This window comes from Eurosta solidaginis, chromosome X (assembly GCF_040869045.1).
Source record: "Eurosta solidaginis isolate ZX-2024a chromosome X, ASM4086904v1, whole genome shotgun sequence".
Classification (NCBI taxonomy): Eukaryota; Metazoa; Arthropoda; class Insecta; order Diptera; family Tephritidae; genus Eurosta; species Eurosta solidaginis.
Window position 1 is genome coordinate 169,181,718 of NC_090324.1, and position 9,554 is coordinate 169,191,271.

The following is a 9,554-nucleotide window of genomic DNA, read 5'->3' on the forward strand; positions in this document are numbered from 1 at the left end:
CGGAGTGAAATACCTTTCGTTTGATACCCATATCGGTATATCTCATGCAATTTTTTTTTAATTTCGAATAGGTGGCAACCCTAAATGGCAACCCTACTCAAAAATTGCCCTATTGTAATGCGGAGTGAAATACCTTTCGTTTGAAACCCATATCGTCATATTTTATGCAATTTTTTAAATTTCGAATAGGTGGCAACCCTAAATGTCAACCCTACTAAAAAATTTCCCTATTGTAATGCGGAGTGAAATACCTTTCGTTTAAAACCCATATCGGCATATCTCATGCAATTTTTTTTTAATTTCGAATAGGTGACAACCCTACTCAAAAATATCCCTATTGTAATGCGCAGTGAAATACCTTTCGTTTGATACCCATATCGGCATATCTCATGTAATTTTTTTTTTATTTCGAATAGGTGGCAACCCTAAATGGCAAGCCTACTCAAAATTTCCCTATTGTAATGCGGAGTGAAATACCTTTCGTTTGATACACATATCGGCATATATCATGAAATTTTTTTTAATTTCGAATAGGCGGCAACCTTGTGAGACATTCTGAGTGGCAATACCTAGGTAGAAAGTCTTAGAAGGTGATGCGTTATCTCTGTGCCAAATTTCATTTAAATCGGTTTTGCCGTTCCCGAGATCGTTCGGGTATACAAATATACAAATATACAAGAATTGATCGTTTAAAGTTATAAGATTAAATCGGTTGTGCCGTTCCCGAGATCGTTCGGCTATACAAACATAAAAATATACAAATATACAAGAATTGCTCGTTTAAAGTTATAAGATATAAAATAAAATGTCACTGACACACCAACAACATCTTTTGAGGAAATTGTGATTGACACGGTCGGACCGCTTCGACCATCCAAAAATTTCCGCTATATGCTGATGTTGCAGTGTGAGATTTCAAAGTTTGTTGTCATAATTCCCCTTGAAACAAAAACGCAATAACGGTTGCAAAGGCAATTGTCGTACAGTTTATTTTGAAGTATGGGTGTATGCGAAAAATAAAAACTGAAAAAGGCACAGAATTCACAAATGAGTTGTTAAAAAATATATGCAAATAATAAAAAATAAATAATGTTCATTAACCTCCATTTCATCATGAGACAGTAGGTTCAGATGGACGAAACCACAGAGTATTAAATAAGTATATAATGACACTTAAAAGCACGGATAATTGGAACGACCTCATTCCGTACTATATTTACTCTTACAGTTGGACACCACATTCCGTACTATATGTACTCTTACAGTTCGACACCACAAATGTCAACGAAATATTCCCCCTTTGAGCTGTATTTGGTAAACTATGTGCATTACAGAATGAAATAGTAAACACTAAAGAAAAAGTGTACAATATAGACAATTACTTGAATGAATTAAAGCTAAAGCTTTTAGCGTTTTCTTTTCTGGCTAAAGTGTTACGCTTTTTGTACGTCGTGTAAGGATTGCTGTTCTATTCTAAAAAACAGGCAACGCCTTTACGGGGTATTTCGAGCTTTTGTGAAAATTGTTGCCCGCTCGCAACGCAAAAGCGTTACACTCTTACCCTGTATAAAATGGCGGTGTGGCAGTGCAACTCTGTGAAACTCTCAATTCGCTCTTAAGTTCCGCATATACTCTGTTAATATGAGTGAATATGGTGAGTTGAAATGTTCTTTGTATGCACCATAAATGTTGAAGGTTTTCTGGGGTAGGAGTAACTCTATTAAGGCTTTACCATTTACTTAGGCAACAATTTATTTCAGAAAAGAAAACGCTATTAGATATGCACATGACAAAGCTACTAGAAACTTGCAAGAAAGCAAGCTAAGAGCTAAATAAAAGCAAACTAAAGTAAATAATGCAAACTTTACAGTGAATGATTGTGTTTACTTAAAAGTAGGCAACAGAAGAAAATTAGAAGTACCATTTGAGGGACCCTATAAAATAATTAGAAAAAATGGGCCAAATAGCACACTTGTAAAAAACAATAAGGAAATAACTGTACATAATAACAATCTCTAAAGACACGAGTAAGTAAAAAAAATTGTATATATTTACATAAATAATTTACCATATATACTTCTACTAAGATACAACCGAATATAAATTAATCTATATTTTAAGAAACTACAATTAATTTACATTTTTATTAAGGAGTAGGGTGTGGTGTGCCTGACCACTCTAATGCACGCGACACACATTGCTGAGTCAACGGGTTTGATATCTCAATCTCATTTGACACAACTTTACATATGGGACACTTGTGACACCATAGCTCAGCATAACAAGCGACACACTTATGAATATCGTTCTAAATCAGACATCGGTAAATAATGGCAAAATTGCGCAGACTCAATTCACACGTATTCTTATTCTATTTAGTTTATTTGTCGCTGAGCATTTGGCGCAGTAACATCGATTGTGTTCGTCGCTCGCTATGTTATTAGCAAGCAACAAGCAAAGATCGTTTGTTAGTTTTTTCAATGCGCACAAGCGAAAACTATTTAATATTGACCAACATTTTTGCGCAAATACACTGTATTTAATTGTACAAACCGTTTTCTTGCCATTGTGCGCATTAAACTAAATAACGGGATTTCTGCTTTTTTTTTATATTTTTGCTCATATATATTGAGTAATTGAAGTAAGAAGGCAGGAGTGACCCTAAAATACATTGATTAATTTGCAAAATTCTTGTTGAATGTTAAGCTTCATATTTCTTTTAAGTGAACACTTTTATATAATTTTTTTGATGCATTCTAAGACCGAAGGTAAGTAAAATTTTTTAATAGTAATTCTTTCGCAACTAGAGTATTTTCAATATATTTAACATTCCGTTATTAATAAGAAAAGGTATTTTTTCTCTATATTTTTAACTTTAGGGACAAAAAAGTTACATACATCCGCGGACATCCGGGCTAAATTTTACATATGTTATAGTCGGAAGTATTCTCTAATAGTGGAAAGAAAAAACCATTGCGAATTCTTTGCACATCTATTTTAAATTTTTTTTTGTAGATTTTGTTATCTCTACATATAAAATAGGACGTATGTACGTACCAGCTCCGACGAGATATTTGAACCTTTAAAGCTGATCTACAAACGGCAAAACCAATTCCCAGGTACATGGAACAAACACGTAGCCATAAAACACACAAAAATAAACGCGCAAGGTCAACCAGAGCACACCAAAAGCAAAAAGGCGAAGATCACTGACTTCAACCTGCCACAACCTATCGCACCAGTCACCAAGGCATAAAAACAGTTACATACAAGACTATCCTAATGCAGGTATAACCACACAGGAACGCTACACAAAACAACCCCATTTGGTAGCATCTACGCAATACCTGAAAGTAATATAAATACTGCACAACTGATAACAAATCAGAACGATCAACGACACTTAAGATGGCAGCACAACAATCATCAGCTATTCACCCTGCCGGAAAATCAACAATACAAAGCAGTTTAGTTATAACCGTACCAAGACCGGAGTTTTTTGACATTTGGGTTCAACATTCGAAGGAAACCAGATATAAAGAATTATTGAGTTTTGTTGTACTTAAGTACGATTTAAGCGAAGCAGCCGAGTATTCGATAAAAAGTTTAAGCTTACAAATATCGGCATATTCATCGAAGCTGGATCAAAAGTGGAACACTTCTGGAAGACATAAGGAGCGATTTTTGAATAAAAACTCGGAGTGGCTTTCGAGTCCAGACTTCACATTTACAATAACCGTGGATTCAAAGTTGCCATCACACCAACCAACCACTTCTTCAGGTAACCCCGACCCCGGAAAACGAAAGAAGGACTTTGTTAGCTGCAGTGAAAAACCAAACGGCGTCGATTGAATGACCTCTTGCAATCTAGAAGTCCTGGTGAGTTACTTTATGCGGCAGAAGTATCAACGCGTTTGTCCGGCAACAGAAATGTTGCTAACATTATAAAAAAAATCACAGGAAACCACTCAAATATCCGGCAAAAAGATGACATGTGAGCCAGATGCAAGATAATTGAGCAATGTAGAAGCTTTAGCATACTACGTAGATAGCAAGTCGACGACTCATGGGTACAAAACGACTTGGAAGTGGAGCATTAAGGCAGGCCATAAGGTTTATCCTTCATTTTATAGTCTAAGAAAAGCTAAGGCAGAATGCTATCCAAATGAAATTGATGTGGGTGAAACACGTGCGGGAATTAAAGTCCAGTCCGCATTAGATAAAACTGTTGAGCGTTTAGTTTTAGCAAATCAAGAAGTTTTTGTTGGTTTATTACCTACAAACTTGACGTATACTTTAATCAGCAAGTAGCGTTGCGATGGAAGCTCTGGCCATAGCACATATAAGCAAAAGTTTACATGCAGTTCTGACACTGATGAGTTTTTGTTTATATTTTCTTTCGTTCCTCTTCAATTACAGGATGAAAAAGGTAACATTGTTTGGCAGAATCCCCGACTTTCTTCTACCAATTAAATTTATTTTTTCTAAAGAAACAAAAGATTTTATTCTTTTTGAAACGAACAAAGTTTTAAAGGAGATAAGTGCGTTGTTGCCAACAAAGTACATGCTCGAAGAATACAAAGTTTCCGTAAATCACAATATGCTTCTTACAATGATTGACAGAAAAGTGTGCAATGCTTTGACTGAAAATTATTCCGCACAAAAGTGTTATATTTGTGGTGCCACTTCAAAAGATATGAATAATGAGTTACGGGACTTTACGCCTAACCTAGATAATCTTGGTTTTGGTTTGTCTACTCTCCATGCATGGATAAGATGTTTTGAATGCTTGCTTCACATAAGTTATCGCCTCGAAGTAAAAAAATGGCAGCTTATGAATGAGGCAGATAAAGAGAGTGTAAAGCTACGTTCCAACGAAATCCAGAATAAATTTAAAACTGTACTTGGATTGATAGTAGATAAACCAAAACCAGGTTTCGGCAATACCGATGACGGCAACACTGCTCGCAGGTTGAACGAAAATTCTGAGGCTAGTGCTGAGAATACGGGATTGGATGTAACGATCATCAAAAGATTCGACACTCTCCTTCGCGCATTAACATCTGCGTACAATATAAATATCCAAAGATTTGAAAAATTTGCGGTCGAGACTAAAAAACTATATATAGATCTCTATCCATGGTTTAATATGCCTGTTACAGTTCATAAAATCTTAGTGCATAGTACTGATATTATAAAATCAGCAATTTTACCTATTGGTCAACTTTCTGAGGAAGCCCGTAACAAAGATTTGAGACGATTCAGGGAGGATAACACACAAAAGCAGTCGCGTGAAGCCACGAATAGAGATCTTATGAATATGTTACTTATAATATCGGATCCTTTAGTTAACATTTTTTGGGAGATACCTAAGAAAAAATTTAAATGTCTGACTTCAGAAGTCTTAAATTTACTGTCCCCCGATAATGTTGAGGAGTCAAAAAATACCCCAGTTGTTTCAAGCTTTCACAGTAGTGTTGCTGATGCTCATGACTATTAAACAAGTTACTCATCGAATGAAAGTGATGATAGCGAATAATAACATAATTATAAAAGATAACCTACCCTATAACTTTTTGTTGGATCAGGTTTTATTAAATTTAAATCTATTGTCTTTTCTACTTTGTATGAACTTTACTTTTAAGTTTTTGTAATAAGTAATTTTCACATAATTAATTTAATTATTTACATTGTTATTATTATTATTGTAATTCACTTTTACATTCCTGAGTGGTACTATAAAATAATTTTGTAAAAATTGTAGTGCCAGGATAAATACTCAAATAAATAAAAAATATGTATGTACATATGTACAGTCACTCACATACATAAGTAGTCACCCCTTTTTGGACAATTCATACAATTTTCGCTTTCGCAGATTTATTTTAACTAATTTCCCATAAGAAAATGTGTCACGATCTATAACAAAAACTAAATTGTATTTAAAAAATATTTGAAAAATTCGACGAATTTTCATAAAAAATTTTAATTTTTTTTTCGAAATTTTTTAAATTTTTTAGAGTATTGAGATTTGCAGTCCATTCAATTTAAGTACAATAAAGTAATATTCTTAAGTCCTTTAAATTTGTTTGAACCTATGTCACTTATTCACATGAGTTACTGTATATGAAATAAGCAAATGTATGCATATGAAGTAAAATTTTGGAAAAAAATAAAAACAAGAAAATATGGCTGAAAAAAATTACGTAGTTGTAATAAATGACTGCATATGAAACGGAAAATCTCATAAAATAATTTTGCTAGCTTGTTCTACACGAAACACTGTGCGACGGTGAGCACTGCCATCTGTCCGTCATCGCGTAATACCATTCTGCCCAAATATTCTTACATACATTTCAAAATAACTCAACTTTGTCAATACAACATACATATATTCACTTTAATAAATTCTAAATATATAATTTACATATCAAAATAAATCGACGTTTACAGCGCAGAAGAAGGATTCATTCCGCGTACAAACGAAAAAAACGCATAGCGACAGCGTAAAGTAAATAGCGCATCAATATTACAACCCTCATTCGAAGCATTGGTTTGTGCGTATATGTATGTAATACACACAGTATACATACGGGCGCATATGTACAGCGATCGCTAGCAGAGTATCATAGCAACGGCAGCGAGACGAGTGTAAGTGTTCAACTGCAGCAACGAACGGAGTTACAAACATACACAAATTTATACGTACACTGCAAGCGACCGCTACAGCGTTTGATTTTGCAAAGAAAAAAAAATATTAAATAAGAAACGGGAACGGCATTCTTGCGGAAGACTTTTTGCCAGAAAATTCAGAGCGGTGAGACACGAAAAATAAAGTACAGACCTTTAGGAAATTTAACAAGTAAGAACGGGACTGTTTTCGGCTGTGCCGAAGACTTCATACCTTTCTAGAATGGGGCTGAACAATAATCTTATCCCGTTCGTAATCTCCGAATAATCGGATGTATAAGATAAGAAATATATAGTGAACAGATCTACATACCTAAACGAGTTTTATGATAAATATAAAATAAAAAACAGGTAGGTACTTTGTGTGAGGATGCAAAGTTTCAGGTTTTTTGTGGTCTGCGTGTAAAAAATATGACTACGAATCACGTATTTCAACAATATATGACGTAAACGTAACTATTTGATGAAATTTGATGAATTTTGAAGCTTCTAGCCGTAAAAAAGGGGCAAAAATTACAGTTTATATGGGGTATATAATATATATACCACCGATCTCTATGATTTTTTCAGACAACAATATATGCTATATACGTAAGCATTTGGTGAAATTTGAAGCTTCTAGCTGTTAAAATGGGGCTAAAATTGCGAAAAAATATATATATATACTATATATATACTATATATATACTATATATACACTATATATATACTATATATACCACCATATTGTAGTGTAAGCAGCCAACAATTCAATTTAATCCAAAATTATTTAAATCAGTCTAATATTCTAACCTGCTACAAAAATAGTCTAAATGTTCATCAACACATAAAAATGCATTTGAGAATTAATGCTGACACAGCCATTAATAAACAGACGTGTACAACACACAACCAAACGAATTTGAATCCCAGCAATTTGCATTCCTGCAACTTGTAAGGTTAGCATTTCCCATAAATTTGCAGCTCATATATGTATGTAGGTACATATTTTGTGCCGAGTAGTATGTAGGTATGTAAGTATGTATGTTTAAGGTAGTTATGTATGTAAGTATGTAAGCTTAAATGTAAATAGATATGTAAGAATATGTTTAGAATAATCTAATATAAATAGGCTGAATTATTTGAATAAAGACAATTCGACATTCGTAATTCAAGCAGTGAAGTCTTCTTTGTTTTAATTGCGTTAGGGACCTTTCTACATGGCGATCCTGCCTATGATGCTACTGGCTGATTTTTCAGCCTAATGTCATAGCCAGCAGGATTTTTCTGGCTGATTACAGCCTAAGCCTTGTAAAAAGAAAAAAAAAGAGAAGGTGTTAAAGTCGGGCACCAATAATAAAAATTGAGGTAATTACGTCAACGGAAAATACACGAAGATTAGCATATTCTGGCAATTATGTCAACGGAAAATACACAAAGATGCTAGTCTAGTAGTAGCAATTACTTCAACGGAAAATACACGAAGATTAGCATATTGTGGCAATTACTTCAACGGAAAATACCTTAAAATTGGAACGATATTAGCAAAGCCCCAGAGCAAGAATGACACTGATCTCGTGAAGCATACCACATTTTCAATGGTGATAAACAAGAGGAGCATGATATTTATAAGTATAATAAATACACTAGCTTAAGTATGAAGTCATTTCTTTAACCATTATTAAAAAAAAAAAAATATTCGGGCAACCTAGCGGCGCCTATTGACAAGCAAAAATTATATTTTTGCTGTAAAAAAAAAAATTTTTTTTACTGCTTATTGAATTATGTTCCCAGAAGAGGACATACAAAATCAAAGTCAGTTTGACCAAATGTTTTATAAACTAGCTAGACAAAATTTAAATTTCCTAGAAGGTGAAAAGAAAACACCCGAGAAAATAAACCAAGGCCCTAAGCCAATAACAATTGAAGAGTATAGAAAGAGGAACAAAATTCAAAAAATTGAGGAACCTAAAGTTCCAAAGCCGGTAAAATTAAAAAGAAAAAGAGGAGGAGAACAATTTGGCATATGAAAATCAATAGCAAAGAGCTATGAAAAAATAAACTTAAGCACTAATCAGGCAGAGAAAATTCAACTAAAAAAAGAAATTAAGGAATTAAGAAACAATAGTTACAAACATAAAAAACCGAATCCAACAATGTAAATATTAACAATGTAAAATAACCATGTAGGAAAATGAACCGAGGGAAACCCTGGAATGTGTTTGTATGACATGTGTATCAAATGAAAGGCATTAAAGAGTATTTTATGAGGGAGTGGGCCATAGTTCTATAGGTGGACGCCATTTAGGGATATAGCCATAAAGGTGGATCAGGGTTGACTCTAGAATGCGTTTGTACGATATGGGTATCAAATGAAAGGTGTTAATGAGTATTTTAAAAGGGAGTAATCCTTAGTTCCATAGGTGGACGCCGTTTCGAGATACCGCCATAAAGGTGGACCAGGGGTGACCCTAGAATTTGTTTGTACAATATGGGTATCAAAAGAAAGGTGTTAATTAGTATTTTAAAAGGGAGTGGGCCTTAGTTCTATGGGTGGACGCCGTTTCGAAATATCGCCATAAAGGTGGACCAGGGGTGACCCTAGAATTTGTTTGTACAATATGGGTATCAAAAGAAAGGTGTTAATGAGTATTTTAAAAGGGAGTAATCCTTAGTTCCATAGGTGGACGCCGTTTCGAGATATCGCCATAAAGGTGGACCAGGGGTGACCCTAGAATTTGTTTGTAAAATATGGGTATCAAATGAAAGGTGTTAAAGAGTATTTTATGAGGGAGTGGGCCATAGTTCTATAGGTGGACGCCATTTAGGGATATAGCCATAAAGGTGGATCAGGGTTGACTCTAGAATGCGTTTGTACGATATGG

The 9,554-nt window shown here is 34.2% G+C and overlaps 1 pseudogene; it reads left to right on the forward strand.

Annotated features, from left to right (window-relative positions):
- The first annotated feature begins 8,172 nt into the window (after positions 1-8,172).
- LOC137235510 (U6 spliceosomal RNA) lies at positions 8,173-8,266 on the forward strand (annotated as a pseudogene).
- Positions 8,267-9,554: the final 1,288 nt, after the last annotated feature.